Consider the following 8,697-nt stretch of genomic DNA (forward strand, 5'->3'; position numbering starts at 1 on the left):
ATGGGAGAGGCCAGTTAGCAAACATTGAAGAATTTAGGAAATAATTTCAAAAATAAACCAAAAAAGTACCTGACTGCACTACTGGCAGTTGTTGCATCTGTAGAAGTTGCATTTGCATTAGCAGCATCTCCAGCACCTGCATTTTTTTCACTTACATCATCTCCAACGGTTGCATTTGCATTAGCAGCATCTTCAGCACTTACATCTGCATTTGCATCATCTCCAGCACTTGCATTTGCATTTACATCATCAGTAGCACCATCTGCCATAGTTTCATTAGTAGCAGTTGTTGCATCAGTAGCAACATCAGTTGCTTCATCATTTTTAGCCAGAGGTTCATCATTGGCATTATCAGCACCCCAATGTTCTTCCTCTCCAAATGCAGGGTCAATGGACTCTTTGCAGTGGCTGCCTTTGTGCCCAAGCTTCCCACATCTTGAACACTTATTCTTTCTTCCTCCAAGTCCTTTTCCCTCTGATTTAGCCCTAATTCTTGTCTTCCTAGGTCTACCAGGTGGCCTATTTTGCAATGGAGCACTAAGTTTAAATCCTGGGTCTACAACATCCCATTGTTGCTTGCCTCCAGAAGTGGCAGATTATCAGCATAAGTAGCCTTGAATTTTGCTACAGAGAAATACTCATGAACATACTGATCAATCTCACTAACTGGACCTCTCATTGAAGTGATAAAGTACAATGCATGTATGCATGGTTGTCCTGTTATTTGCCACTTTCTACAACTACAAGTATGTGTTTGCAAATTAACAGGATATCTCCACTCTCTTTTTTCCTTGTCAATTGCAGTAATCTCTGCCTCAAATGTGCTTCTTTTCACTATGGACATATCAAGGTCTTTTGATTTTGCATGAAGCATAATCATGATTTTTGGGATTATGATGTGCCCATTGTATGTCCCAGCTGCAATCTGCTGTCTCAAGTCAAACTTTTCCATTATGAACTGCCTAATTTTGTCAAGCAAGTCCACAATGTGTACCCCCTTCCACTTCTTAATTTTTGAATTGAATGACTCAGCTAAATTGTTATTGACATAATCAACTTTGCATATTTCATTGAACAAGGCCCTGGCCCATAGTTTGCTATGATGCTCTTCTAGGTACTCTTGGACACCAGGTTTGCTGTATAGCTGTCTAAGATGATAATTGTGTTTTTTTTCTGTTGGGAATCGTAGCATAATTTAAAATTTTCCTACACTCATCAAGATGCATCTATGGAGTATACTAGCAACGAGGGGAAAGGAGTGCATCTACATACCCTTGTAGATCGCGAGCGGAAGCGTTCCAATGAACATGGATGACGGAGTCGTACTCGCCGTGATTCAAATCACCGATGACCGAGTGCCGAACGAACGGCACCTCCGCGTTCAACACACGTACGGTGCAGCGACGTCTCCTCCTTCTTGATCCAGCAAGGGGGAAGGAGAGGTTGATGGAGATCCAGCAGCACGACGGCGTGGTGGTGGATGCAGCGGGATGTCGGCAGGGCTTCGCCGAGCTTATACGAGAGAGAGAGGTGTTGCAGGGGAGGAGGGAGGCGCCCAAGGCTGTCTTGTTGCTGCCCTCCCTCCCCCCCTTTATATAGGCCCCCTGGGAGGGGGGGGGGCGGCCACAACCCATCTAGGGCAAGGGGCGGCGGCCAAGGGGGGGGAACATGCCCCCCAAGGCAAGTGGGGCGCCCCCCCACCCTAGGGTTTCCAACCCTAGACGCAGGGGGAAGGCCCATGGGGGGCACCCCAGCCCACTAGGGGCTGGTTACCCTCCCACTTCAGCCCATGGGGCCCTCCGGGATAGGTGGCCTTACCCGGTGGACCCCCGGGACCCTTCCGGTGGTCCCGGTACAATACCGGTAACCCCCGAAACTTTCCCGGTGGCCGAAACTTGACTTCCTATATATAATTCTTCACCTCCGGACCATTCCGGAACTCCTCGTGACGTCCGGGATCTCATCCGGGACTCCGAACAACTTTCGGGTTTCCGCATACACATATCTCTACAACCCTAGCGTCACCGAACCTTAAGTGTGTAGACCCTACGGGTTCGGGAGACATGCAGACATGACCGAGACGCCTCTCCGGTCAATAACCAACAGCGGGATCTGGATACCCATGTTGGCTCCCACATGTTCCACGATGATCTCATCGGATGAACCACGGTGTCGAGGATTCAATCAATCCCGTATGCAATTCCCTTTCTCAATCGGTATGTTACTTGCCCGAGATTCGATCGTCGGTATCCCAATACCTTGTTCAATCTCGTTACCGGCAAGTCTCTTTACTCGTACCGCAATGCATGATCCCGTGACTAACGCCTCAGTCACATTGAGCTCATTATGATGATGCATTACCGAGTGGGCCCAGAGATACCTCTCCGTCACACGGAGTGACAAATCCCAGTCTCGATCCGTGCCAACCCAACAGACACTTTCGGAGATACCCGTAGTGCACCTTTATAGTCACCCAGTTACGTTGTGACGTTTGGCACACCCAAAGCACTCCTACGGTATCCGGGAGTTGCACGATCTCATGGTCTAAGGAAAAGATACTTGACATTGGAAAAGCTCTAGCAAACGAAACTACACGATCTTTTATGCTATGCTTAGGATTGGGTCTTGTCCATCACATCATTCTTCTAATGATGTGATCCCGTTATCAATGACATCCAATGTCCATAGTCAGGAAACCATGACTATCTGTTGATCAACGAGCTAGTCAACTAGAGGCTTACTAGGGACACGTTGTGGTCTATGCATTCACACATGTATTACGATTTCCGGACAATACAATTGTAGCATGAACAATAGACAATTACCATGAACAAAGAAATATAATAATAACCATTTATTATTGCCTCTAGGGCATATTTCCAACAGTCTCCCACTTGCACTAGAGTCAATAATCTAGTTACATTGTGATGAATCGAACACCCATTGCGTCCTGGTGTTGATCATGCTTTGCTCTAGGGAGAGGTTTAGTCAACGGATCTGCTACATTCAGGTCCGTATGTACTTTACAAATATCTATGTCTCCATTTTGAACACTTTCACGAATGGAGTTGAAGCGACGCTTGATATGCCTGGTCTTCCTGTGAAACTTGGGCTCCTTCGCAAGGGCAATGGCTCCAGTGTTGTCACAGAAGAGAGTCATCGGGCCCGACGCATTGGGAATCACCCCTAGGTCGATAATGAACTCCTTCATCCAGACTGCTTCCTGTGCTGCCTCCGAGGCTGCCATGTACTCCGCTTCACATGTAGATCCCGCCACGACGCTTTGCTTGCAACTGCACCAGCTTACTGCTCCTCCATTCAAAATATACACGTATCCGGTCTGTGACTTCGAGTCATCCAGATCTGTGTCGAAGCTTGCGTCGACGTAACCCTTTACGACGAGCTCTTCGTCACCTCCATAAACGAGAAACATATCCTTAGTCCTCTTCAGGTACTTCAAGATATTCTTGACCGCTGTCCAGTGTTTCATGCCGGGATTACTTTGGTACCTTCCTACCAAACTCACGGCAAGGTTTACATCAGGTCTGGTACACAGCATGGCATACATAATAGACCCTATGGCCGAGGCATAGGGGATGACACTCATCTTTTCTCTATCTTCTGCCGTGGTCGGGCATTGAGCCGTGCTCAATTGCACACCTTGCAATACAGGCAAGAACCCCTTCTTGGACTGATCCATATTGAACTTCTTCAATATCTTGTCAAGGTATGTACTCTGTGAAAGACCAATGAGGCGTCTTGATCTATCTCTATAGATCTATGCCTAATATATAAGCAGCTTCTCCAAGGTCCTTCATTGAAAAACACTTGTTCAAATAGGCCTTTATACTTTCCAAGAATTCTATATCATTTCCCATCAATAGTATGTCATCCACATCTAATATGAGAAATGCTACAGAGCTCCCACTCACTTTCTTGTAAACACAGGCTTCTCCATAAGTCTGTGTAAACCCAAACGCTTTGATCATCTCATCAAAGCGAATGTTCCAACTCCGAGATGCTTGCACCAGCCCATAGATTGAGCGCTGGAGCTTGCATACTTTGTTAGCATTCTTAGGATCGACAAAACCTTCCGGCTGCATCATATACAACTCTTCCTTAAGGAAGCCGTTAAGGAATGTCGTTTTGACGTCCATCTGCCATATCTCATAATCATAGTATGCGGCAATTGCTAACATGATTCGGACGGACTTCAGCTTCGCTACGGGTGAGAAAGTCTCATCGTAGTCAACCCCTTGAACTTGTCGATAACCCTTAGCGACAAGTCGAGCTTTGTACATGGTCACATTACCATCCGCGTCCGTCTTCTTCTTAAAGATCCATTTATTTTCTATGGCTCGCCGAGCATCGGGCAAGTCAGTCAAAGTCCATACTTCGTTTTCATACATGGATCCTATCTCGGATTTCATGGCTTCTAGCCATTTGTCGGAATCCAGGCCCGCCATCGCTTCTTCATAGTTCGAAGGTTCACCGTTGTCTAACAACATGATTTCCAGGACAGGGTTGCCGTACCACTCTGGTGCGGAACGTGTCCTTGTGGACCTACGAAGTTCAGTAACTTGATCCGAAGCTTCATGATCATCATCATTAACTTCCTCCCCAGTCGGTGTAGGCACCACAGGAACATTTTCCCGCGCTGCGCTACTTTCCGGTTCAGAAGGGGTGACTATCACCTCATCAAGTTCCACTTTCTTCCCACTCAATTCTTTCGAGAGAAACTCCTTCTCCAGAAAGGACCCGTTCTTGGCAACGAAGATCTTGCCTTCGGATCTGAGGTAGAAGGTATACCCAATCGTTTCCTTAGGGTATCCTATGAAGACGCATTTTTCCGACTTGGGTTCGAGCTTTTCAGGTTGAAGTTTCTTGACATAAGCATCGCATCCCCAAACTTTTAGAAACGACAGCTTAGGTTTCTTCCCAAACCATAATTCATACGGTGTCGTCTCAACGGATTTCGACGGAGCCCTATTTAAAGTGAATGCGGCAGTCTCTAAAGCATAGCCCCAAAATGAGAGCGGTAAATCGGTAAGAGACATCATAGATCGCACCATATCCAATAGAGTGCGATTACGACGTTCGGACACACCATTTCTCTGAGGTGTTCCAGGCGGCGTGAGTTGTGAAACAATTCCACATTTCCTTAAGTGTGTACCAAATTCTTGACTTAAATATTCTCCACCACGATCTGATCGTAAGAATTTTATTTTTCTGTCACGTTGATTCTCAACTTCACTCTGAAATTCCTTGAACTTTTCAAAGGTTTCAGACTTGTGTTTCATTAGGTAGACATACCCATATCTACTTAAATCATCAGTGAGAGTGAGAACATAACGATATCCTCCGCGAGCCTCAACACTCATTGGACCGCACACATCGGTATGTATGATTTCCAATAAGTTGGTTGCTCGCTTCATTGTTCCGGAGAACGGATTCTTGGTCATCTTACCCATGAGGCATGGTTCGCACGTGTCAAATGATTCATAATCAAGAGACTCCAAAAGTCCATCTGCATGGAGCTTCTTCATGCGCTTGACACCAATGTGACCAAGGCGGCAGTGCCACAAGTATGTGGGACTATCGTTATCAACTTTACATCTTTTGGTATTCACACTATGAACATGTGTAACATCACGTTCGAGATTCATCAAAAATAAACCATTGACCAGCGGGGCATGACCATAAAACATATCTCTCAAATAAATTGAACAACCATTATTCTCGGATTTAAATGAGTAGCCATCTCGAATTAAACGAGATCCAGATACAATGTTCATGCTCAAAGCTGGCACTAAATAACAATTATTGAGGTTTAAAAGGTAGCGTGCCGACGGCGATCACATCGACCTTGGAACCATTCCCGACGCGCATCGTCACCTCGTCCTTCGCCAGTCTCCGTTTATTCCGTAGTTCCTGTTTTGAGTTACAAATATGAGCAACCGCACCGGTATCTAATACCCAGGAGCTACTACGAGTACTGGTAAGGTACACATAAATTACATGTATATCACATATACCTTTGGTGTTGCCGGCCTTCTTCTTGTCCGCTAAGTATTTGGGGCAGTTCCGCTTCCAGTGACCACTTCCCTTGCAATAAAAGCACTCAGTTTCAGGCTTGGGTCCATTCTTCGACTTCTTCCCAGTAACTGGTTTACCTGGCGCGGCAACTCCCTTGCCGTCCTTCCTGAAGTTCTTCTTACCCTTGCCCTTCTTGAACTTAGTGGTTTTATTCACCATCAACACGTGATGTTCTTTTCTGATTTCCACCTCCGCTGATTTCAGCATCGAATATACCTCAGGAATGGTCTTTTCCATCCCCTGCATATTGAAGTTCATCACAAAGCTCTTGTAGCTTGGTGGAAGCGACTGGAGGATTCTGTCAATGACCGCGTCATCCGGGAGATTGACTCCCAGCTGAGACAAGCGGTTATGCAACCCAGACATTCTGAGTATGTGCTCACTAACAGAACTATTCTCCTCCATTTTACAGCTGAAGAACTTGTCGGAGACATCATATCTCTCGACCCGGGCATGAGCTTGGAAAACCAATTTCAGCTCCTCGAACATCTCATATGCTCCATGTTTCTCAAAACGCTTTTGGAGACCCGGTTCTAAGCTGTAAAGCATGCCGCACTGAACGAGGGAGTAATCATCAGCACGCTGCTGCCAAGCGTTCATAACGTCTTGGTTTTCTGGGATTGGTGCTTCACCTAGCGGTGCTTCTAAGACATAATCTTTCTTGGCTACTATGAGGATGATCCTCAGGTTCCGGACCCAGTCCGTATAGTTGCTGCCATCATCTTTCAGCTTGGTTTTCTCTAGGAACGCATTGAAATTGAGGACAACGTTGGCCATTTGATCTACAAGACATAGTGTAAAGATTTTAGACTAAGTTCATGATAATTAAGTTCATCTAATCAAATTATTTAATGAACTACCACTCAGATAGACATCCCTCTAGTCATCTAAGTGATACATGATCCGAATTTAACTAGGCCGTGTCCGATCATCACGTGAGACGGACTAGTCAAGATCGGTGAACATCTCCATGTTGATCGTATCTTCTATACGACTCATGCTCGACCTTTCGGTCCTCCGTGTTCCGAGGCCATGTCTGTACATGCTAGGATCGTCAAGTCAACCTAAGTGTATTGCGTGTGTTCCGAGGCCATGTCTGTACATGCTAGGCTTGTCAACACCCGTTGTATTCGAACGTTAGAATCTATCACACCCGATCATCACGTGGTGCTTCGAAACAACGAACCTTCGCAACGGTGCACAGTTAGGGTGAACACTTTCTTGAAATTATTATAAGGGATCATCTTACTTACTACCGTCGTTCTAAGTAAATAAGATGCAAAAACATGATAAACATCACATGCAATCAAATAGTGACATGATATGGCCAATATCATTATGCTCCTTTGATCTCCATCTTCGGGGCACCATGATCATCTTCGTCACCGGCATGACACCATGATCTCCATCATTGTGTCTTCATGAAGTCGTCACGCCAACGATTACTTCTACTTTTATGGCTAACGCGTTTAGCAACAAAGTAAAGTAATTTACATGGCGTTATTCAATGACACGCAGGTCATGCAAAATAATAAAGACAACTCCTATGGCTCCTGCCGGTTGTCATACTCATCGACATGCAAGTCGTGATTCCTATTACAAGAATATGATCAATCTCATACATCACATATATCATTCATCACATCTTCTGGCCATATCACATCACATAGCACTTGCTGCAAAAACAAGTTAGACGTCCTCTAATTGTTGTTGCAAATTTTTACGTGGTTTGTAGGTTTCTAGCAAGAACGTTTCTTACCTACCTATGACCACAACGTGATTTGCCAATTTCTATTTACCCTTCATAAGGACCCTTTTCATCGAATCCGTTCCGACTAAAGTAGGAGAGACAGACACCCGCTAGCCACCTTATGCAACTAGTGCATGTCAGTCGGTGGAACCTGTCTCACGTAAGCGTACGTGCAAGGTCGGTCCGGGCCGCTTCATCCTACAATGCCGCCGAAACAAGAAACGACTAGTAGCGGCAAGAAGAATTGGCAAACTCAACGCCCACAACTGCTTTGTGTTCTACTCGTGCATAGTAACTACGCATAGGCCTGGCTCATGATGCCACTGTTGGGAATCGTAGCATAATTTAAAATTTTCCTACGCTCACCAAGATGCATCTATGGAGTATACTATCAACGAGGGGAAAGGAGTGCATCTACATACCCTTGTAGATCGCGAGCGGAAGCGTTCCAATGAACGTGGATGACGGAGTCGTACTCGCCGTGATTCAAATCACCGATGACCGAGTGCCGAACGGACGGCACCTCCGCGTTCAACACACGTACGGTGCAGCGACGTCTCCTCCTTCTTGATCCAGCAAGGGGGAAGGAGAGGTTGATGGAGATCCAGCAGCACGACGGCGTGGTGGTGGATGCAGCGGGATGTCGGCGGGGCTTCGCCGAGCTTATCCGAGAGAGAGAGGTGTTGCAGGGGAGGAGGGAGGCGCCCAAGGCTGTCTTGTTGCTGCCCTCCCTCCCCCCTTTATATAGGCCCCCTGGGAGGGGGGGCGCCGGCCACAACCCATCTAGGGCAAGGGACGGCGGCCAAGGGGGGGAACTTGCCCCCCAAGGCAAGTGGGGCGCCCCCCCCCCC

This window comes from Triticum aestivum, chromosome 7D, assembly GCF_018294505.1.
Source record: "Triticum aestivum cultivar Chinese Spring chromosome 7D, IWGSC CS RefSeq v2.1, whole genome shotgun sequence".
NCBI lineage: Eukaryota > Viridiplantae > Streptophyta > Magnoliopsida > Poales > Poaceae > Triticum > Triticum aestivum.